Here is a 26,447-nt window from a genome sequence, read left to right on the forward strand (position 1 = left end):
CTTGTATGACAGTCAGTACAATATGGAACTTGAACACAACACAGTGAATAAGTATGCTGTAAATGATATGGTGTGGCTGCATCCACATGCAGCAATAGGAGTGCCTTTGTCTCTCACCCCTCATTTCCAACCTGTCCCATCCCTGAAAAAATAGTTTGGTCTTATATTATAATATTAATAATTTCTGTATTTGTTAAAATGTGCGCATCTCAAAAACTTTTGATCATAAACATTTTCATTGTTTTTTATAGCTGACCAGTCAGTTAACCTGTTTATTTTGAATATTTGCCCATTTTTCCTCAGTATTTGACATTTTCAGATACCGTCTTATTAAATTGTCATTTCTAAAAGTTAAAATGCTCCTGTGTGTGGTCAAGCTTTCCACAAGCATCAAATGTGGTACTTCATATAGGAAGGTCTGCCTCTAGAGGGCGGGCATCATGAACAGTGTTTGTTAGTTATTTCCTCCACATAAACTTCTGATTGTACTGTAAACATTGAACATGGCCGACGTCCGATTTTCCTGTCTAAAACTTTCACTCATTTTTGTTCATATGACTCTGAAACTCCAGGAAACGATTGGGAAGAAAGAGTTATCTTGAAATATTGAGGTACTCGCCGATATTTTGCAAAATTTAATGAGAAAAAATGCAAGGAAAATGCCGACAGGCTTACACAATGATCGTTTTCAGACTAGTCAGAGGCATATGATCATCTGCAGATTATGCAACAGGCCCATATCATGTGAGGCCATGAGGGGATATCCACGCAACTCAGTACCAAACACTAGCGCACACAGAGTGAGCAAACACAAAGTGAGTACCCCTAACGTCAGCTCAGTAGTCTGTAATAGATCGTAGTCAACTAAGAACCTTGGAGAAAGGCTTAACTCTGTGGCTATGCCGCTAAGTCCCTTTTGATTTTTGTCACAGCTCAAAATCGTTCTCTTGCTCACCTCAACCTGAACCATGAACACCCCCACCAGTTTATGATATGACCCATCACAATGGCATGACGTCAACGGATCTTGACAGACGGAAGTATTGACAGACGGAAGTAGTTGACACCAGCATACTGGTTTTTCAACTCTAATACCTTCTCTGTCTATAAATAGACACGAGAAGGTAACAAGTGCGTACAATTGCTACAAAAGGCATATAGTGGGATGGGAAACTTCTTTCCCATCAATATTATGGTTTCGTCATTACAGCATGGAGGTACCTTACCTCCATGGTACAGTTCATTCGATACAAGTGCGTTTCCCCTCAATCATAATGGTCCCAGTTACGTCGAGCTACGCTTCTGGGACCAGTCCCAGTTCGCTTCTGGGACCGGTCCTAGAGGCCAACTAGGACCAGTCCCAGTTGGCTTCTGGGACCGGTCCCAGAAGCACTCAAAATGCACTCTGGGACCAGTCCCAGTTGGCTTCTGGGACCGGTCCCAGAAGCCAACTGGGACTGGTCCCAGAGTGCATTTTGAGCCAACTGGGAGTCCCAGTTGGCGGTCCCAGTTGGGGGTTGAGCTACCCTTACATACCTCGAAATTCTGAAAATTGTAAACTCACAGTTGTGGTTTAACATTGACATGACATGGTTGAAACTACAGTCAGTGAAAGAATCTGAAATGAAGAATTTCAGCTTTTGAAGGACTGTAATGAATGCCAAGGCTAATGTGTTCTATTTACTTTCCAGTAATTGTCTACCTTGCACGTGAAGTTCAAGTGCACGTTTATGTCATGGTAAAGTGTGTCAGATATCTCAGTTGATTCATAACTCAACAGTAACAAAGAGATGCAAGCATTCTGTCTAACTCCAGGACCATGACACATTGGCTATAATTGCTGGTCAACTTGAAGTTCTCAGACTCCAAACTTCCAACCCCGCCTCTATTTCCTAATAAGAAAAAAGTTCACTTTTGCTGTGGGTACAAGTTCCATTTTTCTGTGAACATCCTAGTCAGGTATGTGAGAGGTCTGAAATCGGCAGTCTGCGCCCCTAAACTGCGCTAGCGCATTTCAATTTGCGCTATCAAACTGCGCTCCCATTCTGCGCTATCGATCTGCGCCCACATTCTGCGCTATCTATGGAATGTTATAAGTTTAGTTTTGTAGCTGTGACATTTACGAAACTAACGCGATATAAATCCGTGGCACTTTGCCACAGATTGATAAAGCTGCCAGCCAGATCGTAGGACATATCAGTGTCGAAATATATTTGTATTTACTTGTAACTTTATAGCTGTCGGTTGCCTCCCACCATCATGCCATTGCCAACACTTTGCAACACTATTTTTCATAATATTAGAAAACTTTTCAGTATTTTCGTAATGTATTTTTCAAAACTTTGACGTATGTTAGGATTGTCAGGACGACTGGTTATGAGTAATGTAAGATCGAATATATTTCCGGTACAATCACGATAATACATTCTGTGGACAGTGGATCCGACACAAAAGATATGTGAAGTAGTAAAAATTAGATGATTTTCTTTCTCGTATAAGGAGTTCGGGAAGTGATCAAGTAGTTTAAAGCTCAAAGTCAAGTTCTGACTAAAATTATGTTAGTATCCCCATGGTTAGACGTTGCTGTTAGTTGACGGCGACTATTTCCCCGAGTCCAACAATGCACAGCAGAGTGAGTGGCAGGGCTGGCGACGCAACCCTGCAACATGGAATGGCACAAGTGGATTCAAAATTATGTTTACGTTAGCATCACGATTTTCAACTTCTCTTTTGACGATTTCTTTGTCGATACTGAGAATTTCTGTTCATGTTCACAGAAACGTTTGAACCCGACAGATCATACATGTTCGCGACTTCCGTGATGATTGACAAGTCTACGTCCATGACGTCAAGCCTGCCGACGCAGTGGGTGACTTGTCGATGACGTAAGACTGACGAGGTGTGAAGTAGGGTATACGTACTCGGTTTCTAATCTTCAAAAGTATCACTTGAAGTTGATCTTTTTGTGAAAGGAATCTTCTCATATTGTGTTCATTTTAATGTTTCGACATTTGGATATTCTTTGAATTCTACTCACTACATGATAGGTTGATAAACTAGTACACTGTTGTTTATGTCGGAATGAGCAAGCGAATTGAGCAGTTTTTACATCGTCTTTGATTTCCCGACATTTTCAAAAACTAGCCATGTAAGGGAGAGAGTAAAGCTTACAACCAGAACATCAAGGAAATCAGCTACAAGGGAATCCAGTGTTACTCATATCAGTAAATTACATCATGTTTGTTTCTTGGAAGGTTATGACACATAGATGCACGTCCAAGCAGCGGCAATTTTATGAGAGCAGCAGCCGTTCATTATTTATAATAATTGTTCAAACTTGTACACACAGTACAAATTTTGTGAGTAATAAAACTTCCCTACGCATCTATCAGTACATTTTACGTGAACTTATTTTTGTTAGAAAGTAAAATCGTGAAAAAATGCAAACAAATCGTAGTTCACAAGGCTTTAAGAGAGGTAACATATGCAATTTTCGACATTCAAAATCAAAAGACGGCCAACGCACTTCGATCAAAGTTCATGCAGTACAAGAGCAGCACAATCTCGTCCCGTAGAACAAGATACTGGCAAACATTGATATTTTTCACCTTATTTGCGTTAACATACATGTAAACGAACTTCAAACGAAATTGCAATCATATCATTGTTGCTACACTGCACGGCGCGGTGACCATGCAGAAGTCGGACATTTCAACTCACGGGGGACCGGATTTACAATAGGGATAAACTATTAGTTTTACCGCAGTAGAGGCACCTGTCTTATATACGATATCAATCAGCTATCTCTATAGGTTACTGTATTAAATAAAGATCCATCGTGTGGTAAACAGTGTTACCTGAAATCTGGTAACAGTTGTGTAACAAGCGATCGAATATGTTCCCAGCGAAACTGATAGTGATTTTGTAGCTCATTCTTTACTATTTTTAATAGTTTTTGGTGGCCGCTGACAGACACTTTGTGTTCGTGTCGGCTACATGGACGATCTGCCCGGCGATAGCCTAAATTCGAGTGAACAACCGTTTTCAAAGTTTTTGGCAAGTGGGGCACAAGACGTCGGAAGATATACGGTTAAACCGTGATGTTTTCAGCAATATAGTTATTAGAAACATTTAATACATAATGGTAGTGCCAGTGGCCACCCCCGGCAGCCACAACTCTGTTATCTCGCCACTTGCTAGCATTTTGGGGGGTGGTCACGGCACTCTGTGGAATATAGACTTTTGACTAGTAGTAATAAAGTTACCCCTACTTGACCCAAACACGGTGGTGCATGTATTTATTTCTATACCGGAGACGGCAATTTAAAACCGCAACCACATCTTTGCTAAACCTAGTTTAAATCCAATTTTCGAATGTTTAACTAGTAGATTAACTGTATACTGTTGTCTCAACAGTTACAATCTGGTTACCAGAGTTCACAGTCAAGATGAAGATGTCGAAACTTGTGTAAAAAAGGCTATCCGATCGAGACTTGTGTGCTGTCGTCGCGCGATCGCGTTGGACATTCACTTGTTCTTGACTCACGTTGTCTACTTCCTGTCTCGCGCGGCAATTTATGCATGTTCTTTGTGAAAAATGACTGTCAAGTTCATGTCAGCGCCGACATCGGTTGTATTTTTCCTACCTTAAGATGAAACGAACACATCTAACTCTTGACAACATAAAATGTTTGTTGTATTTTCTTATAATTAATAGCTTTTGCACCGCGCTGCAAACCTGTCGCCCTTTCCTACAACGGGAGAGATTGACTCGTATTATTTTTTCAAACTTTAATTATATGTGTTCTTGTAGTACCGATTTTAGCTGATAGTTTGCCATTTTAGTAATATTTCAGGAATTTCCCGGTACGATGTGACCCAACACTTTCCCCAAAAGAAAGTCCTGGCAGTTTTCGTTTTGTTTTGGAGAGATTGTAGGACCGGATTATCGAGCAACGAAAATCGTGGCATGTTGGTCGAGATCAAGCGTCGCAAGCGTCTTGTAATCATCTGGAAGTACATTTTCAGGTCACTTGAACTGGTTTACTTCCTTCCTTCTGGTATATAGGGCCACCCCCCGCCCCTCCCTTGCGCTCCGATCAATATCCGTCAGCCAAGCGTTACGTGCAGGATCTACCGATGTACGGTCGACTTTAAGTTGGAATAAGTTAAATTTAGTTCGAACTTATTTTAAATTCTCAGTCAGAACAGTAAGCTCATTAAAAAGGCTTGGCTAGTAAAACATTTGAAGGAGATCGTGCGCTACGTCATTACGGAATAGGTGACCGAATATGTTGAATAAAATACGCGTGTCATCTTCCTTTAGTACGGGGACAGTTGATGAAGCCGTGTCGGTGTGAATAATGCATATTGCATGGAAAGTTTTCGTATTTTCATCGACCGGTCATCCTTTAACGGCTAGTTTATTTTTTTTATGCACATATTTGCACTTCAACGAGTTTTAACATTGAAAACCACTAACCGTGGGCCACAGTTCAGCATGACAACACATACGTCCTAGCTGTTCAGTGCACTCACAATCACATCGATTGTGAACCTGTCAACTAGCGGCCGAGTGAAAGTACAACCTTACTGAACCTGTATGTACACACCTATTTGATTTACAGGGGACTGTCTACTGATTCTACAATATTTATATTTCATAAAATTGAATTTTCATTCACAATGTATCACATCCGAGTCAATGAATGAGCTGGACGGGGCGAGGGTTTGTAGAGCGACAGTGCCAGTCCGAGGGACGTAAATGTCGGGACTGTTTCAAACCGCGGATACTTGGTTAAGTTAAGTGGTTGCACATGTGTCGTTTCTATCACACTCATACATGTAGTTTACATGTTTGGAAAGTCAAAAAGTACGTAGGTGTATGTCGGGAAGGCAGAATTTTGAAAGGTCAACTCTATCTCCACGTAGGTCTGGCAGCCATCGATGATACAGGACTCGCTACCAGGGTCCTAAATGCAGCTCCCTAAACGGCCTTCAGCACCATATCTCGATCCAATGTCATATCAAAAAAATCAATGATGGAAATAGTAAAATCATGATCGACGTAGTACGTTCTTGTGCTAGTGGGGTCGTTTTCACAGCACATATGGTTTGGAGAAATAGAGAGCGCAAAACAGGGGCGCAGATCGATAGCGCAGATTGATAGCGCAAATTGAAATGCGCTAGCGCAGTTTGGGGGCGCAGACTGCCGATTTCAGACCTCTCACATAGCTCGCCTAGTGTTCTCCCAAGAGTGGTGGCTGCCACTCTTATGGTAAGCAATAGAAACTCATTACCATAACAAGTACATGTATTGTTATGCAAATTAGTCATCACTCTTGCAGAAAATCCTGGGGAGAACACTGTAAGCCTATTAAACTACTTATCAATTCCTGCATTTTTCTGTATTTATGCCCAAATACATTATGAAAATTCTGGACTATACTAATATATGAGGGCAACCACGTCAACTTTATATTATACACTGAAATCAACAGATTTTTCTTTTCTATAGTATATGTCATTGTGTTCTTTTTCTGCTGATGGTAAACATTTCAAGTACATTTGTCAAAAAGTAGAAAAAGTGTCAGTTCATTGAAGCTGAAGGCGTTTTGTAATTGGTTTTGGATCATTTTATTTTGCCACATGTTCAGGAAATTAAAGATGTACTAAAATCTTGAATTTGCTCTTCATCCCATGGAAATCATGAAAAATTGAGTCATGATTTAGTCAGAAAATTGTACGTGTATGATCATGTATGATAATTTTACTACTGTTTATGGTCAGCATTATCAATCAAAAGAAGCAAGGTCGGTACTTTTATCACAACCTCAACATACATCTGTAGCTGCATTTCCACTGATCTTGTGTTTTATTTCTTTCCTCCAATCATATTAGCCTTGCAACTGAATGGCATTCATAGAGAACTATTTATAGTATACCTTCCATGCAAAAGTTTGAGTGGTACCAATGACAGCTTCAGCTCATTTACATAACTTCGTATAATATTCTGTAAAATGCTCACGATATTTTGGCTGCTATTCACTACTAAACTAGTTTGGGAAAATTACTCCCCCTTTTGAAGCCCCTTTCTTAACCCACTCACCACCATGGTTTGGCCCTAACACCCCATTTTCAATGATAATTGTAGATCTGTTTACAGGGTATGTGGATGAGCAGGTTAAGAGTCTACTGTATTGTCAATACTGGATACACATTTATTCTGAATATGAAGCACAGGTTGAAAAATAAATTGTTAACCTTTTGGTTTTTAAGATTTGAAAAGAAACCTGTTGTTCAATGGCAGTTGATGAATACCAGCAATTTTCAATTTTGATTACAAATCCAGTGGGACAAATCCCAAATGTTGACTGATTTGAGTCTTTTTGTTGTCTGGTTGTTACATGTTCATTATACACCACTGTACTGGTTGTGTATCGTGGCTGTCACAGCAGGTTATCCACTTGCCGTACTGAGACAAGCTATAAACTCTACCAGCAACAGTTTTGACCAAAAGATGACAAGATTATGTATTTTGCATAAACATTAATGTGTTAGGCAAAAGTTCATACTATGTTATTTGTGTTGTGGAACTGCTGAAGACTGGAAGCAAAGACTGAACCGCATTGCCTTTTTTGACAAATTCATTTTGAAACCATGGTTCCAAAGTATTCATCATGGCAACACAAATACAGCTTTACATACATGCACACCAGGTGTTATAGTCTGATCTGAATATGCATGAACTTTAGATTTTGTTGATACATTTGATCTAATTCAAATCCATTTCTTTTTTCCCCTAATTTAATCTTCTTCCAAAGGGATGGACACATACGGCAGTGGGCCTGCTGATCCTCTGGTACAGATCTTTCCGGACCCGGTGTTGGGAAGCATCACTGCTCCAGACTCAACGCAAACCATGAGTTTCAAAGAAGAAGTTGGCGACTTCTGCAGGAAGTACAGTGAAAAACTGGAAAAAGAAATTGCCGATTACTTTGTGGGCACCAAAGTACAAGCCAAGTTTTTTACTAAGTGATATCATTGCAGGTCTTACAGTTGGTTTGACAGTGATCCCCCAGGGTCTAGCCTAGGCAGTTACCAGTACGTGAGAATTAAAAACCTCCATCACCCACATTCTCTTGATGTGTGAATTCCACCATCGCGTATAAAATATGTGCAAAATTATGTTTAACAAAAATTATGTAATTGAAAAAAGCAAATCAATTGACCACCTTTCACTGTGAACTCGATTTTACAAGATCTTGCATAACTGTGGTCACCAGCTGTGATGTTTGACAGGATATAACTTAACAACACAGAAGTCTCCAGAGTTGAGGACTAATGGGAGTGAGATGTTATAATACAAAATTTTACCATTTTCAAGTGTTTTGCAATCAACCAGAGCATTGAATTATCAAAATTTTGTGATATCTTGTTTCAGCGACCCCAAAGCTTTAAGCACATACTAATATGTAAAAATCAGCCTTGGTGAACTTTCCTTTTAATATATGTTCTGACATTATGAATACATTTATTTCAGTTTCTTAAAAGTTCTGCTGTGAAATGGGAAGAAAATGCAGGTGATGAAACTATTCCAGTTTGGCAAAAAATAATATGGAAGACATTTTGTTGCTGGGAACTGGTGAGTGACTGTTTGAATCAAGGTGCAGCTGCATCTTACTACTGCCCTCTCTGGCCAAAGTTTACAGTGCCACAGACTTCATCAGACAGGCTTTCTTTGTAAACATGGTCACTTTATGACATGAACCCAACCCACTCCAGGAAGTTATTCAAGTCACAGATGATATTTAGAAAGTACCAATATTTTACAAGAATCGGAAGAGACATGAAATTAACAGATCAAATATCGCTTGTTTCACATGAGTTTAGAAAGTTCCAGAGCTGTCAGAGTGTGCGTTTAGATGCCAACTAAGATTGACCATGTTTGATGTATTTTTCATTTTGCTTCTAGATTGTAAATCTTTCATATACAAACCTGTCAAGGTAGAATTTATGGATGAAACATAACAAAATGCATCTTCATAAAATCTTTATTTTTTCAAATTTACTCTAACAATCAAAAAGCAAAGAAGGTATTCAAAGTTTTGTTGTCAAAGGTTTAATTTTGCATCATAGAGTTAGCAACCATTTTTGTTATGTTGGTAATTTCTTTGTTCTTTTTCTCCATAGCAAAACCACTACTGTAAATCTCTTAGTTTTTTATCCAGATTCAGAAGAGTGTTGTTCATAGAATCGGCAAGTGTCTACAATTTGAATTTCTTTTTGACATTGGTGGGAGAAGTACCGGCTGGTCTACCAGACTTCAGACCGCCAGCTTTTAGTGACCCCAGTAAAAATGTCAACACTTCAGATATTTTTTAAGTGAGTCAGGAGAATGGAGTGATTTAATTTTTGGAATCTCTTAGTTCATACCAACTTATCATCTTGTTTTATGCTATACTAGCTCCCTGCTCCACTGAAAATATTTTTGGCATAGTATTTGAACCTCAAATTGGTTTTAAAAATGAGTGAAATGAGGTAGTTGTAAGTCCCCATGTACACCGTCCGGGGGGACTTATAGTTTTAGTCATGTCCGTGCGTGCGTGCGTGCGTGCGTGCGTCCGTCCGTCCGTCCGTTCATGCAGGTATTGAAAATTATCCTTTTCATCTATGAGTAACAGCTGCCCAGTGTCCTGTAATTATCAGAATTTGCTGTCAACTATTAAAGCCGGGACAATTATCTGATTTCTAACATTAAATAGGAAGTGCTAATCATCACAAATAACAGTATTTTTACAGAAAAAATCATTTAAAGAGTGAGTCTCCATCGTATAGACCCCAAAAATTATTACTGCAAGTTACATTATATTTTGTACAAATTATTTTCTTTCAACCCTCAATAGGTGAAGTCTTCAAGCAAGCAGATATCTCAGGTTTCACATCTCACAGCACCGTTGATCATTAGTCGGTAAGTACCTTGCATGGTAATCTTGGCTACCATCGTGGAAGGGAACATTAAAGAAACAAAGTCACTGATACAAGATTGATTTTTCGAGTTGTCAAGACAGATTACACCTTCTCACAGAATGAAATCGGACAAGACATTTATCCTTTCTGTTCTTTACACAAATTACCTTTACCACTGTAATGTAAAAGGGAAAACAACGAAACGAGACATTTGTTGACCAGCTTTTGACAGAGTACAGGAATAATTATAATTTTAACGAAAAACTCTGCTGACATTTCACAATGGTGACTGTGACATCCTTTCATGTCTGGTATAGAGTACAGTGCAAGTGATGTGCCAGTTTCATTTGCATTGAACTGTTGGCAATCCAGGACTCTAGACATCGTGTTGAGATTGAGTTGACAACACTGTCAGGCGCAACTATTGCCGAGGCTGTAATGTTAAACAATTACAAAAAAATCAATCTGCAAAAGTTGAAACATTGTCCTGAAGGAGGTCATGTGTAATCGAAACAACACCACACATCCAGGCATGCGGAATGCATCATTCACAATGGTTGTTTGTGCTGATCACTGGTGCTTTTGACTATATACACCTGACCTCCTTCCAGACAATTTTTCAACTTTCGCATCGTTGATTCCTTTATGATCAGCTGATATCATATTACTGCTAGACGGTAATTACACCTGACAGTGTTGGCAACTCCGTAATTTAGACAATTTGCCCAGTTCACACTTCCCAATTGTTCAGCAGAAACCACTGAAAGTTGTTGGTCACTTGGTGATTGACATATAATGGTAGTGTAGTGTATTCAAAGTAATATTTAAAGCAATGGAGCAGAAATTGAGTGTGAAACTGTCTTAATCAGGACAAGTCTGTGTGTGGTTAAACTTGAATTTCTCTCTCAGTGAAATATGCATAACCAAGTCACATTTCATTGGAAGACCATAAGATTGCACCAGTTCTACTTGTAGTTGGGTGATTGATAAAGGAAATCATTCAAATAGTACTGGTCTTTTTTGCAAACAGTGTATACAACCAAGTTTGGTGGCAGGTCATGGGTGTTAAGTGACAGTGCTCATGAAAAGTGATCAATCTTGTCAATGCAGACACTCCCAGTCTGATTGTTAGTGAGGAAAATTGGGTGGACAATGTAATGCCGTTGGTGCTTCAATTGATAAACTATCATTTGCCAGGAATACTGTCCAATAGGAGATCACTTTGCTTCCCTCCTCAAGATCTGTGTTAGTGAGTTTGATAACAACAGTTTGTATTGGTTAGTCAGAACATGCATTATATTTTGGGTGATGAATGCCTACAGGCATAGTTTGGTGTGAGTCTAAGGTAACTAGGGAAAATGGTACTTCCAAAAACCAAAACTCCCCGAAAAAAATAGTTCTTGCATGTGGGAAAGGATATAAAGTTCAGAAAAAAAATTGATTATTTCAAGGATCGCCATGCAGTGCATTTCTTCAGCCAATGAAATATGTAGATGTATATGCAGCTTTCAGAAAGGTCATCTGGTAGTATGGCACAGCTATATAGACTTACTTCAATATTGAATGATTGATTTTTAATATCCACTCCCTTGTTCCTCTCCTGGACTAATATTATTAATCCATTGTAGGAGTAGTGAATTGAATGTACGTGTCAACAGCATGACCATAGCCAGCCATTAACCCTTTCATCACCATGGTTTGGTCCAAACCCATTGTTATCTATAATATGTGTGGACCTGTATACTGGGAATTGGGGTGAAAAGGTTAAATTAAATGTATATCATAGGTTGTACCATGGTGTTAAGCCTTGCAATATTCAAAGTGCATGTAAATGGCATATGCATGGAATGTTGAAGCATTCAGCAGTAACATTTCATTATGCCAACAGGTGTAAACATTGAAAACCCTACAAGTTCAGTATCTGTGGAAACAAATGTAGGCATAATTTGTCTGAAGATGCCATGGGATTACTATTAAAGAATGAAAGGTCTTTTGACAAAATCCATTATTGTAAACAGAAATCAATATATATAATATGAAATGATATTAAAATTTCAAGGAACACTGACATGATATTTTTTTTACCTTACTTCTAAAATGTTTATAAAGCCATATATCAAATGGTAAAGCATTCCACAAATGGGGAGCACATAAAGAAAAGGCCCTTTTGCCATAAAAAGCTGTATTGCAGACTGGCTGACGCAGAATGATCACACCACTGGACTGGGACCTAAGGGTGCGACCAGTATGACATGCTGTAAGCATTTTGTAGTACTGGTGTTATGGTTCCTTTTTTCTTTCTGCTAACAAGCCAGGCAGCTAAATGTTGAAAAGCCTGGAATTTGCGTATTTCAAAGTTCGGAAGACCAAAAAGAAGACTGTTGCTGCAGTAATCTAAACATGATGTAATGAAGGCATGGACAAGTTTCTCAGTGATATGTTAGTCAAGAAGATCGCAAATTTTTCCAATCCTCCGAATCACATGTGATGCTGATCTACAAACAGTTATAACATGGTCTGACATAGTGCAGGTCAAGTCCATTGGGACACCTAGATTGCAAACTGAGTCAGATGGATATACACTGACATCACCAATCCAAAAATTGCATCAAGGGACAAGGGCCTCAATCCCAAATGTAGAGGAGAACTGCACAACCTTTGTCTTACCATCATCAAATGCAAGCATGTTGCCCCTCATCCATCCCCAAACAGTGTTGGCGCTAGGAATTTTTTCATTGTAGCCACAGTCTGTCAGTGTGGCTAAAATGATGAAATTCGGCAAATCTCACCAACACATGACTCAGTCGTGGCAATGGGGACCTGGTCACCATCGCACGTGATACATGAATGGGTGTCATCAGCATACATCAAGTAATCTATATCATGATTGTTTATGATGTCCTCCAGGATTGCCACACAGAGACTGAAGATAATCGGTCCATTGTAGGACAGAGCCCTGGGTAACACCACAAATCAATGACTGTTCCTCTGACAGAACTGAGTTGATGCCAACAGACTGTCTATGCACCCTAATGTAAGAATTGAACCAGTCCAAAACAACACCTGTGATGCCAAACTGATGAGACAGTCTGTGTTACAAAATGTCATGGTCAATTATATTGAACACAGAAGAAAGGTCAAGTAAAATCAAAAGTACATCTTTAAGTTTATGTAAAGAGTGCAGCATGTCATTCTGCACAGTAATGAGAGCAGTTTCTGTGCTGTAACCTGCCCTGCAGGCGCAGACTGACACTTAGCGAACAAATTGTTGCTATGTAGGTATGCGTTCAATAGACTGGCAACTACCGGTATACACTCAATGAGTTTTGACGGAAAGTTTAATTTGACAGGTGATAATTACTGAGAATATTTGGGTCTAGATTTGCCTTTCTGAGTAAAGAAGACTGTTGCAGTAATCTACAATCACATGTTACATTTAAGAAAATTTGTCTCCAAGGGTTTTACTGTTAGCATCCTATCCAAGGCTTCGGTCCATCAACCAACATACCATATGTCATTATAGAGTTTGAATTGTTCAATTGGTCTGTCAACTTAGCCGACGGCCACTCTTTTTTCCTTGCAGCATCCATTAACACTTGGAATGTCTTCTGTTCTGGTGAACGAGTATGAGTGACATGTGTCTTGTCAAAGCTGTGTCTAACTTCTAACATGGGTTGATAGCTCTGCTGGTGGACAGAATTGTCCCCGAGACTGTTGTTCGCCCAGTTTAAGCGATGTATTTGTTACTTCGCTTCGATAAAGTTTGTGTGTGCGATGTGTGATAGTGAGTGTACGTGCGTGAGCGCTTCACGAACTCTACGACGTGTGGAGCGGTCGCAGTCAGAAAATGTCACAACTTAGCCGGTTATTGAACCACTCTTTATTGAGAGTGGGGATTTAGCCGAGCAGTTCTGTCTGTTGCCTCTCTAGGCGACTGATGCCGTATGAGTTCGAACCCGATTGAAAACTAGCTGTATATTCTAACATATGAAACAGATTTACCAAATTCACAAACTGCTTCGACTTTGACAGTCACCGGGACTGATTTGGACTGACCTCAAATGGGAAAGGGATAGATAACTAGATACTCTTGCTTCTACCAAACAGTCACGGTCTATTTCGTCCGGTACAAACCGGTCACCAGAATTATAGACGCCACAACTCAAATCCTCAAATACTTTATGGAGCGTCAAAGTTGTAGGTACATCGATGAGATCTTTGAGTTAATTGTCCGCGTACGTGTGATCGATGATGTCAACTGAGATTTTTGTATAAACAGAGCAGGTAAATTGTTTAGCCAACTCTTGCACAGTACTAGAGATTTCCCATAATACATCATGATTTGTACCAACGTAGACTCCCCTGTGAAGTCTACCATGTCTCCCATGTGTAGACAAATTCCTGGACTATAGTTGTAAAAATTCTGAAAACGTACTTTTAAAAACACCTTTCATCTCAATTCCCATTTCAAAGGATTAAGAAAATTGTGCTTGAGAGAGAGGAGGTAGGATTTTTGTAAAGTTTCCGCTGATTGTGTCCTCAGTTATACAGAATAAAGTGATGGAAAGTAGGCAGACTAATTGCACCTGTTTTATGAAACAAAAGGATATTGATTTTTTCCAAATAGAAAAGAAAAAAGAAATTTACATGTACATGCGAACTTTTTTCAGAGAATGACCCCTGCAGTTGGTCATAACTTGCTTCCCAAAACTGTGGCATTTGTAGTACCTGTAGAATGTGACTTTTATGGTTATTTGACGGTTTCTTTGAAATTTATACTACAATATTTCAATGTACTTTTAATAAATGTAATTAATTAACTATCTTAATACTTCACATTATTGCTTTTATGCAGAACTGAAAATGTTATAAGAAAACTAACATCGTTGGTACAAATCAAACAGCATTGTGGGTTTAATTATTGTACTGTGTCTTGAGGGCATTTTTCATTCTCTTGATCGGTACATTATCAGTGGAGGTATCACACAGAACAAAGTCCCGTAACTGTAAAATGCCTGGCGATTAAATTTTGCCCTTGGCCACCTTTAACAGCCTGTTTTCCTTTCACAAATTCAGTGAAAAGAAAAGAATAATAATAGTTTTTTTTTCCCCAAGTAAAGAATAAACACATCAAGATTATTCTGAAAATTGTAATACTTGCAGCTGTGGTGTTCATGTTTGATATTTATTATGGAAATTACCTGAGATTCATATCCAAAGATCTGTGAATGAGTGCCATTCACAAATGTGCGTCAACTACGTAAAATGTTGAGGCCGGAAAACTCCAATGTACCATAAATTTAGTCATCAATGGTGGTCTCGCTTCTACTGTCAGTGTCTATGACAGAATGAACTACAGTAAATGATGACAACAGTCGTCATGTACGCAGGCAACAAATAAGTCAACAGCTGACACATTGACATTTTACATTTTTACATTTACAAAGTACACCAGTGCAGTCACCCTTGACTATCACCCAGAGGCACAGCGCGATAGATCAACCAACCCACCGTGGAGGGACAGTGACCAACCAATCAACCATAAAGAGCCCCACTTTCCTTCGACCTTTCAGCTGCAAACCAATCCAGCTAAGGGGTTTTATTAGAGATGTACCCCAACCAGCACAGCTTCAAAGTTTCATAAAAGTCTCCTTGAAGTGGTGGCACAAAAATTGACACCCAACCCCCAAAATTAGATTTCTACTATTGATATAAGCCCTGTTTGAAAGATGCCAAACCAGGGGCCTTGGCAACAACAGCCGGCAAAGTATTCCAGAGACAAGCGGTATTTGGGAAAACTATATTTATAGGTATCAGTTAAATTGCAACCTTAAATTGCCGGAGCTTGTAACGGTGCTTGGCTTGCGTACGACTTGGTGCAAACGAGAGATAGTCGGAAGCTGGAATGTCAACCAGATTATTGATTATCTTATACAGCATTAGTAAGCTGGCACTTTAGTCTTCTGGACTGCAATGATTCCCACTGTAACTCTTCCACCATAGATGTAACACTACTTGTATTTCTGTACCTGTTTGTAACAAATCAGGCTGCCCTTCATTGCACTATCTCGATTTTATTAGTGAGAATTTTCATGCAGGGATTCCACACTGAAGAACAGTATTCTAACCAGGGAGAAACAAACTAATTTCTTGATAGCAGAGTAATTCGTAAGTTTCTTCTTAAAAATCCAAGAGTACTATTGGTCTTTAAACTGTCTAGTCAGTGTTGGTATTCCATGAAAGATTTGAGGCTAAAACAACCCCCAAGTATTTTACAGACTTTTCAGTTTTGAGATTATAACCATTTAAATGATTTTGAAACTATTGGTGATCTTGACTGCGTGATCCAAATGAATGAAACAACATACCCCAGGTGTTTTCCCAGATCTCTAATTGAGGGAGGTCATTTTGCAGTGCCTCACAATCTCAGTTTGATTTGACCTCTCTATACACAACACTCATCAGCAAAGAGACGCGTTTTAGACTGAACAGGTTGAGAGAGGTCATTGATAAACAGTAAAAACAATTTAGGACCATGAGTACACTGCCCTTAGGAACACCACTCACAACAGGTACTTTATCACATGTTGTCCCATACGCAATCACACATGTTGAGTTCTGTCAGTCAAAAAGGAGCGTATCCATTTCAATGTATTACCCAGGGATGTACAAAATTTTGGTTACAGGTGGCAAAAATAGAAGTAAAGGCGGTTGCAAGTACGGTAGTGTAGTTTGTGCAAAATGTCCTGATTTTGGAAAAAAACTAAATTTTCACAGCCGGCAAATTTTAGCTGACATCTCGTTGTTTTTGCCGGCTGCCGGCTATTTTCGACATCCCTGATTACCCCAAATGCAGTGAAATTCCAACTTACGAAGAAGTCGTTTGTGAGGAACCCTATCAAGACCTTACTAAAATTGAGGACAGCAAGGTCATGTTGTTTACCTCTGTCAAGAGCTGCTGATAATTCATGGAATAAGGTGAGAAGTTGTGTTTCACAACTACGCTTTCCTCTGAAGCCATATATGCTGGCAGTCAGTAAGCATTTGATGTTGGTTTAAATGCCTCATGATATTGCTCACAATAATATGCTCCTGAATCTTACAACATAGGATTGTTAGTGAAACTGGTCTTTAATTACCAGCTGTGAATCGTTCACCTTTTTGAAGATGGCAGAGACATTGGCTGTCTTCCAGTCCTTTGGATATCAAGCATTTCTGGAATAAAAGTTTCAGGAATTGGGCGATTTCCGAAGCTAGTTCTCTCAGGACTTGAGCTGGTATCAAATCCGGCCCATACGCTTTATTAGGATTCGATTGCTTTAAAAGTTTACTCACGCCTTCTTTAGTGATGGTAATTTCCAGCATTGGTGGATATGGATAATTCTCTGTTGTTATGGGGATGTTTTATATTCCTGAGTGAAGACCGACTGGTACTGTTTATTAAGAATATTCTTGGCTTTATCCAATGGATCAGAGAAATTTAGCATGATCTTTGAGTGGCACTATGCTGCTACTATCTTTATGAATTGATTTAATAAATGACCAAAATTTTTTCATTTATCAAGTTAATGCTGCTGGATAACTCCAGGTTCAATAACTCTTCCAAGGTGTTTCCAATAGGCTTGTCTTAAGCCTTCTGTGCATTTGATTTCACGTCTTTGTACATCAACCTGTCTTTTGGTTTCCCTGTGATTATTTCAGGAATAATTTATTTCTTTTCCGAAGTTAAAATTTATCTGAATAGTCAATCCACGGTTTCCAAATTTTATTGCCTGAAATGAATTTTGAAGGTATAAGTTTATCCATTGAAGAGCGAAGTTTATCTTTGAATAATAACCAATTAGTCGTCTACTGACATATATTTGTTATTTTTTTGACATGTTGATTCAAAATCAACCAGTTCTTGATTTATTTTATCATAATCAGCTTGTTTGTAGTTGTGCTTTCGTTGCCTTAGAGGGGCTTAGACTTGCTTCAATGTAAATTGCTTCATGGTCTGATATACCTGGAATGACTGTACATTTATTAACTAGTGATTTGTTATTTGTGGAAAATAGATCAAGTATGTTTGCAGTAGTGCCAGTTATCCTGGTTGGCTCCTCCACCACCTGGTCAAGAAAAAGATCTTTCACTACACTCAACAGTTGATGACAATGTCTACTATTTTGTTGCATTAGATACAACACACTCATCATATCAGTTAATATCCGGTAAATTAAAATCTCCCCCTTACCCATGGATTGGCCCCACTAAGAAAATGAGACAGGTGTGACTGGAGTTGGTCTAAATATTCATAATCAAGTAATGAAGGTGGTTGATAAAGGAACCGATATACAAATCATTTGTTCCACTAATACAGATCTTACACAACACTATAGCTTGGTATTCCATCAACTTTAAGTTCTTTTGGGTAATCACTTTCAAATTTATCAGAATTGAGAATGGAAACTCCAACGCTACACCTGCCAGCTGATCTGTCTTTTTAATAAAATTTGAAGTTGGGTGGAAAGACTTCATGATTCTGTACCAATTACAATATCAGCCTGTACAGATGTAATTATCATGCTTCAAGAAGACATTTCTTATTGCTAGATTTAACTGACTGACAATTTAAATATTAATATTAAAATATTAGGATCTAGACTGAAAGATCCGTCGCTCGATGATGCTCCCTACACTCCCCTCCTCTTAAGAGGGGGTGGGGAAGGAGGTGCAAAGAGAGATAAAGAATAGTTCATATTCTCTTGACAGTGATAAATGGGAGTATGACAATGAATGTCAACAAAGCAAAAGTGTTTTTCGAACTGCCCCTTCAGTTAATGTGGTCATAATATTTGGCAAAAAATAGGAAACAATATAAAAACTGTGCAAATAACAGTAAAATTTTACCCACTTCTCTACAATATATTCACGACTGTTGGTTTTTTGATTGCATGCCGATATTTCTTTTAAATACAATTACAAATGTTAGCATAGTAATTGGAGTTAAAACCAAAAAGCTGCAAACGAAGCAAACAACAGCAACTTTAAAAAATCTTAGTGGCAAATTTATGTTTTACGCCAATTGTCCGAGTTAAACTTGACTTAACAAATCAAGAGTTTTACTTCTGTTACCTCATCAAAGTGCTCAGGTCAACCAATTTATCCGAGTGTGAAAGCAAATCTTCAAGCAAGGATAAAGTTTAAATTAATGCCTTATCCATGCACAGTGCTGTGATATAAGAATGCCACAAGCCGTATAAATCTATTCAATTTTTTTTATAAAAATTGTTTGAAAATAAAGTTGGTCAAAAAAGTTTTGGAAAAAGGTACATGTCAGGTACACCTAAGCTGCTTGTAAATCAGAAGTGGGTCATATTTTAGCCACTCACCAAAGACCGCAAAGTGTGGCGATGACCGGGTAAGCACCTCCTTAGTCTAAGACTTGTTTTATCTGTGTTAATAGAGCTATAGCTAATGCTTCTATAGCTATGCATTCTAAATACAGACATAGTAATCACGCTGCAGGGGAAATCCGTACCCTGTTCTCACGACAGTATGTTTGCATTGTTTTGTCTAGTCCTTGTTTCCTCCGGAAAGTTGTTCACTTGAATTATGACAATTTCACTTCAGTGATGTATGCAGGAAATCATTGATGAAGGAAATTTATTGGTACAATGACAAAAATTACTGTCTCTTTGCAGCTGAATGGGCTAACTGCACTAGCAGTAATGTTAAAATTGTCAGCTATTCCATCAATCACCCATGCCAGAAACCAAAGAAAAATAGTAAAAGTATTACGGTGATATACCGGTTTACTGGACCTTTCCAATCAACAGTCAAAATTCTTCCCCCTAAGTGATAAGCTCTGGGATGATAAAGTTTTGGCTATAAAGATCTGTTTACTCATCACTTTATGGTCCAAAAGACCAATGAATGTAAATGCACTTGAGTATATGATTAGCAAGTCTGCAAAATCACTTGGTTTATCAAAGTATGCTATGTAGACAATCTGATTCAGGTGTAGATATGGCAGCATCTCTGCTCTTGGTCTTTTCAATCTGGTATCAGCTCACAACCCCCCCCCCCCCACCATCAGACCAAAAACAACCATAAGTAGGCTGATGACATCATCTGTACAACCAATTTTAATCAGATTGGTTGGTTGAAGGGTGGCCAAATACTGATTGGATTTTTTGTACCCTCCATGAAATCTTATGAAAATAGAAAACCGTTCAGCCCCTTTGGTGAATGGTGTTAACTGGTGCCATACATGTACGTATTTTTGTTTTATGTCCATTTTGATGGTAAGAACGTATTGTTTTGACACCTTATCTAATTTTGTTGCATGACAGGGTAATTCATCAAACAAATATAATCTGCATGACAGATTTAAAATATTGTAGCTTTGTAATTCTTAATTTTGACTTTCCTTAATTTACACGACAACCTATGCGGCGACTCAAAAGTCATCAATTTTATGGATCAAATGTGGTATGGCTGTATTACAATTTATTGCAAGGTATTTTATGTGTGATAATATCTCAGATACATACTGCAATATGAAGAATTAGCCCGTCTAAACTCAAAAATGTACAACTCTCAACTACCTAGTAGCGTTATCAGGTCCCTTTAATGTAATGGATTAACTGGGGGGTGGGGGGTGAGCCGATACCAGGTAGAAAGGACCAAGAGCAGAGATGCTGCCATCTCTGCACCTGAATCAGATTGTCTACCCAGCATGCTTTGCTAAACCAAGTGATTTTGCAGATCTTAGCCAAAATTTTTTTCTTTGGTTTATGGCATGGATGATTGATGAAATAGCTGACAATTTTAACATTATTGCTTGTGCAGTTTGCTCATTCACCTGCTAAGAGACTGTAAATTTTTCTCATTGTACCAATAAATTTTCTTCATCACTGATTTCCTGCATGCATCACTGAAGTGAAATTGTCATTAAAAACTTGCCCGAGAAAACTAGGACTCGACAAAACAATGCAACCATAACTGTCGTGAGGACAGGGTACGGATTTCCCCTGCAGCATGATTACTTTAGCCCTGTCTGTATTCAGAATGCATAACTAAGCTCCATCAACACAGATATCAAGAAGTCTAGGGGGGTGCTATAATTAGCAGGTCATTATCACACTTTGCAGTCTTTGATGAATGGCTAGACTATGACCCAGCTGTTCCTGAATGTCAAGCTGATCATACACGCAAGTGCATTGATATTCACTGGTCTTTTGGACCATAAAGTGATGGGTTAACAGATCTTAGCCAAAACTTCGTCATCCCAGAGCTTTTATTAACTGAGGAGGAAAACTTTTGACTTTTGATTAAGTTCCAGTATATATCACCATAATACCTTTACTTTTTTTTTGGTTTCTGTCATTGGTGATTGATGGAATAGCTGACAATTTGACATTTTAATTGATAGTACGGTTTGGCCATTCACCTGCAAAGAGACATTTATTTTTTTCTCTGTACCAATAAATCTCCTTCATCAACAATTTCGTGCATCTATCACTGAAGCATGGGTGTAGTTTGGGTTATCAAAAAGAAGCCACTCCGGTGTTGATTGTTTAGTCTGGTGTCAGACCCAGGTGCTTGGAAGTGGCAGAGTGTATCTCTCCGTCTTGGCTCGAGTTGCAAATCTGGCCGTCTTCTTCAGGACCATTCTGATTCAGATCATTGAAAACAACTGTTTCGTTTGCATCAGCAGTCTGAATTCACACAACGTGATTGGTTAATAAGTTTTGACAGACCTGCATTGTGGCAGTGTGTTCCCCTGGTTTGACGCAAATCACCGGTAAGTTTGACTTTGAATCTATCAACACATGGTTTTAGTTCATTTTCCAGAAATCCTCGAATTGTAGCCGTGGATTGTGTATACCCTGGAGATGCCCTCACAGGCCCACTGCCAGGGTGTATTTGGTTATATCTTGGTTTGTTTGATGTGGAGGACAAAATGGAAATCAACAAAATAGTTTTTGTAGCTTGGTGTCAGAGTTTTTTTGTGTGCAAAACTATCAAATTGCCTGTTAATATCCAAGATTAAAGTGTTCCCATATACTGCGTATCATAGCATGTTTAGGTGTCATTTTCTTGCTTCAAGTGGATGAAACTCCAATTTCTGTTCAGTTGGAATTGTAAACCGAGTTCTTCAAATACTTACAAGAATACAACAGTGAGTTGCGTTTCTTTTTTTTTCTTCTGACCATCAAGATCAAGATTAGCAGTGGTCAGACTTTGCACATACTCTGAAAATACAATTTAGCTTGCCGTTGTAATGTTTGTGGTCCCCATAGAACAAGCCAAGCCGCCAGTTTCTGTCTAGTCTCTGCTCAAACACCAAAAGCAAACAGTTTCTCAGATCATTCAGCATGTTGGGTACAGCGCTCACAAATAACCAAGTGCATGTTTAAATCACTTAAGTTTAGTTGCTAATCATTAAACTCTTTGTTTTGATGTTTTGAAAACAAATATGAAGATTAATTACCAATATTGTAATCCTGGAGGGGTATCGGAATTTTTTAACAACCAAGGACATGTTTCTTGAAGTTTATTAAAAGTTAAGTTGTTCAATATAGAGGCAAAATATAGAGAAAAGTCAATATAATCTCTACATTTTAAAACTTTGTACATACTGCACTGGACATTGGAGCAGCCCTTAACTTGAGAAACACAGGACGGTCGCCGGAATCTGAACCACATCATACAGTAGAGCATCTGTGGTGTGTGTTTCATCTGAGCTGTCTCAAGGTGTTTTCAAACTACCTAATCAGATGGAAGTTAGTTTATAGTCTGCTCATTAGTTTTTAATTAAGATTTGATAGTTATTGTTAAAATCACAGGTGATGGGGGACCAGATGAGAATTTTATACCTTGTCTGTAGTACAATCCATTTTATGTTTTATTGTGCTCTAGCATAGACAGTTACCGCCTATAGCTCTCCAGCTTCAATGCTGAACCAATCACAGAGCTACTTGGTAGGCTCATGTTTCACCTCAAACTTTTTGTCTTCAGTGGTTAGAGAGTGAGATTCTGGTGCAGACAACCTGATTGTTGACCCAATGAAGGGATAAAGTCACTTCTCTTGTAGGTATTACATTGGTGTGATTTTAGTAATCGTGTTTCCAGTATGTTGAAATGTAGAAATAATCGTCAACTTTGTGCCCAGCACAAATACACAGATGAAGAAATTAAATGCTTAATTTCTTAATCGACAACATATTTGTTAAGTCTGGCGGTATGACATTTCAACAATCTATCGGCATACCAATGGGTACAAATTGTGCACCCCTTCTTGCAGACTTATTTCTGTATTCATATGAAGCAGAGTTCCTACAATCTCTCTACAAAGCAGGGTCTAAAAAACTTGCAAGGCGTTTTACAACACGCACAGATATATTGATGATCTGATTATTCTAGACAATCCAGACATATCAAATTACTTACATCATATTTACCCTGATGAGTTGGATATCAAAGAAACAACAGAGGGTAGGAACTCGATGCTTCATATCTTGATCTGTTCCTACAAGTGGGTACTAATGGGCTACACACTAAGCTGTATGAAAAAAGGGATGATTTCGATTTTGAAATCATAAATTATCCCCACTTGTCAAGTAATATTCCATCTGCATCTGCTTATGGTGTGTACGTGTCTCAACTTCTCAGGTATTGTAGGGCTTGTGATTCCTACACTGATTTTCAACTGAGACACAGCTCATTGGCATCAAAATTACTGAGACAGGGATACACAACAAAAAGACTTGTTAAGACTTTCAAAAAGTTCTACGATCGATATTACGACATTGTGGCCAAATATGACACCTCGGTCACTCAAATGATTAACGACAGCATTCCCGGCTTTGACTTATTACAGTGATTCATATCCTGTATCTTTTCATACAATATTTAGACAATTTTGGGACCAATCCTGACGGGTGTAGCATGCTAGCAGGGTATGCTTACCCATTCCGGACACCTGGTACCACCACTAACTATCAGTGGTTCAGGATGGTCCTACTTAAATTTGTAAATCACAATTGTCCCATGGACCTGGTAATGTATTACCTTGAATGGAAATGATTATTGGACCAGGGATTTAATGCCATTATCTTACAATTTTACTGTCACATGAACAAAACAGATAAAACAATGACAATTTCTAGTAGCTGTTAATGAGCTCATAGGTTGTCCATAAAAGCTGGGCATGGTTTGGTTACTAAGGATATGTCAGTTCATGGTTGATAATAAGACAATTCAGTTTTTCATTTCCTTTCAAAGAATGCCAAAAAGAAAAGTTTCACCCCTAATCTGAAAACAGGATTATTAGCAGTCCACCAAGTTTGTAAATTTTACATATGGGTAGTGTTTTCTTGATCCAAGCTCAAGTTCATACGTTTCTCAGCTTTAACTCGCGTAAGTCACGGCGGTGATATTGAACAGTTTAACAAATATATTTTGCACCAGTGTGAAAGAAAACAAAGTAATAGGATTCTGAAACTTTCAATATAGAGTTTGTAATTCTGTGAACTGCCGAGTCATGAATCTTTGTGGTGACAGCTTCGTCGTCAACAATGCAGAGCTGGTTAGATTGGTGACGGACTGTGCAGCATCTGACGTCTGTCATCCAGAGTCTGTCAGCTGCCATGTGTGTGAAATTTTTCTCATAAAATGGCTTGTTGCTTCGTTATTTAGCCAGGTATTCCTTTGGATGCCTTACTTGTTCAAATTAGCGTAAATCTTGCATTTGTGAATTTTAGATAATGTAATTTTTTTCATTTTTCTTTAAATAATTCTGTTTACCTGTGCAAATTTGGTTTTTGTGGTGCATAAGGCATGGTGTTATTAAGCATTTGTCCAATGGTCATGAAATTTGCACGATTGTATTTTGTTTAAAAATCATAGTGACTACATCTGCATCAATTTCCAAAAGTGATAACTTCATGTATTTCATTTGGCTTCCTTTGTAATTTTAAAGTGCTATGTACTGATTCTCTTTTATCACAAATCTTAGCAGTATAAGTTTCTCAAAGTTTGGCTGCCTTTGAATATCCTGAATTGTACTTTCCAAGCTCCGTGTAGGTGTAGTGGCCAAACAGAACGATACACGAGTAATGTATGATCTCTTACTCTGCTGCGACTTGTTCACTCAATGAAATGTGAAACAACACAATATATCTGCCCTGACAGATGTTGGACACTGAGCAGATCCATGTCAATTAAATGCTAATTTGCATATTTTGATGAACTTTCTTAATTAGTGTGATTTAATTGTCTAGGAATACTGCATCAGATTTGATGAAACTTGGCACAGACGTAATGGATTTGAGAGTGTTGTAATAGCATGCAAAGACATTTAGAAGTATCAGGTCAATTGAGTGTTTATTTGCATATTTAATGAATTTTCATAATTAGTGTGATATGTCTACAAATATTGGATCAGATGTGATGAAATGTAGTACAGATGGTTGTGATAGCCCGCAAAATTATTTAGCACCATTATTGTCACTTAATTGTTAATTTGCATATTTAATGAATGTTCCTAATTAGTGTGATATGTCCAGAAATACTTCATCAAATTTGATGAAACGTGGTACAGATGTTGAATTCTCAGTTCTGTAATAGTGTGCAAAGACGTTAAGCAGAACCATGTCAATTAAATGTTAATTTGCATATTTAGTGAACTTTCTTAATTAGCCTGATATGTCTAGAAATACTGCATAAGATTTTATGAAACTTGGTACACATGTTGCTTTCACAGTGCTGTAATAGCATGGAAAGACAATGTCATGTAGAAGTATCAAGTACATCAGTTAGTTGCTAATTTGTACATTAGTAAGCTTTCGTAATTAGAGTGATACATCTAGAAATACTGCAGCAAATTTGATGAAACCTGGTACAAATGTTGATCGCAGTGTTTTAATAGAATGCAATGACATTAAACAACATCTTGTCCATTAATTACTAATTGAATGACCAGCTTCATAATTAGGATGGCAGTCCAGATTGGCTATACATTTTCATCACCATGGTATTGACCATTGTTTTTTGTAGTAAAGTTGCATCTCTAAACAGAGAAAGAATGTTTGTATAAATTTTAATTAGAGATTTATATCCCGAATGACTGCATTAACCCTTTCACCCCCAGTTCCCTGTATACAGGTCCAACTTTACCATAGAAAACAATGGATTTGGGACAAACCATGGTGGTGAAAGGGTTAAAGCTGATAACACTTGCTGCAGATGTTTATCATACAAAGATGTAACAGTCAAGAAAGGCACTTACCCTATTCTGTCCAACTTGGAAAAGGACATAACCCTATGCCATTCATAGTAGTCTGTTTGTTCACAGTACAATCCAGTATGCATGGGCATCAGTCATGGATAGGTCTTTGGTACTCTGATTTCTCTTTTCTTGTGGATCATATAGACTTCAATTTAGTTACAAACAGGGACTATGTCATTGTCAGTGACTTGTTTACACTATC

At 38.3% G+C, this 26,447-nt stretch overlaps 2 protein-coding genes across 7 annotated transcripts in view; both read left to right on the top strand.

Annotated features, from left to right (window-relative positions):
* Positions 1-26,447, top strand: part of LOC139151419 (sodium-independent sulfate anion transporter-like) — a 117,528-nt gene that overhangs the window by 70,287 nt on the left and 20,794 nt on the right. The gene's annotated exons all lie outside the window — the stretch shown is intronic.
* LOC139151420 (sodium-independent sulfate anion transporter-like) overlaps positions 6,269-26,447 on the top strand; it is a 37,966-nt gene continuing 17,787 nt past the window's right edge. The window contains exons 1-4 of one of the 4 annotated variants that reach the window (XM_070724211.1): positions 6,269-8,103; positions 8,543-8,644; positions 9,193-9,258; positions 9,906-9,970. The gene's annotated coding sequence lies outside the window, so the exon portion shown is untranslated. The other 3 variants (XM_070724214.1, XM_070724212.1, XM_070724213.1) reach the window with 3 other exon arrangements.

Source organism: Ptychodera flava, chromosome 15, assembly GCF_041260155.1.
Source record: "Ptychodera flava strain L36383 chromosome 15, AS_Pfla_20210202, whole genome shotgun sequence".
In the NCBI taxonomy this organism is placed as follows: domain Eukaryota; kingdom Metazoa; phylum Hemichordata; class Enteropneusta; family Ptychoderidae; genus Ptychodera; species Ptychodera flava.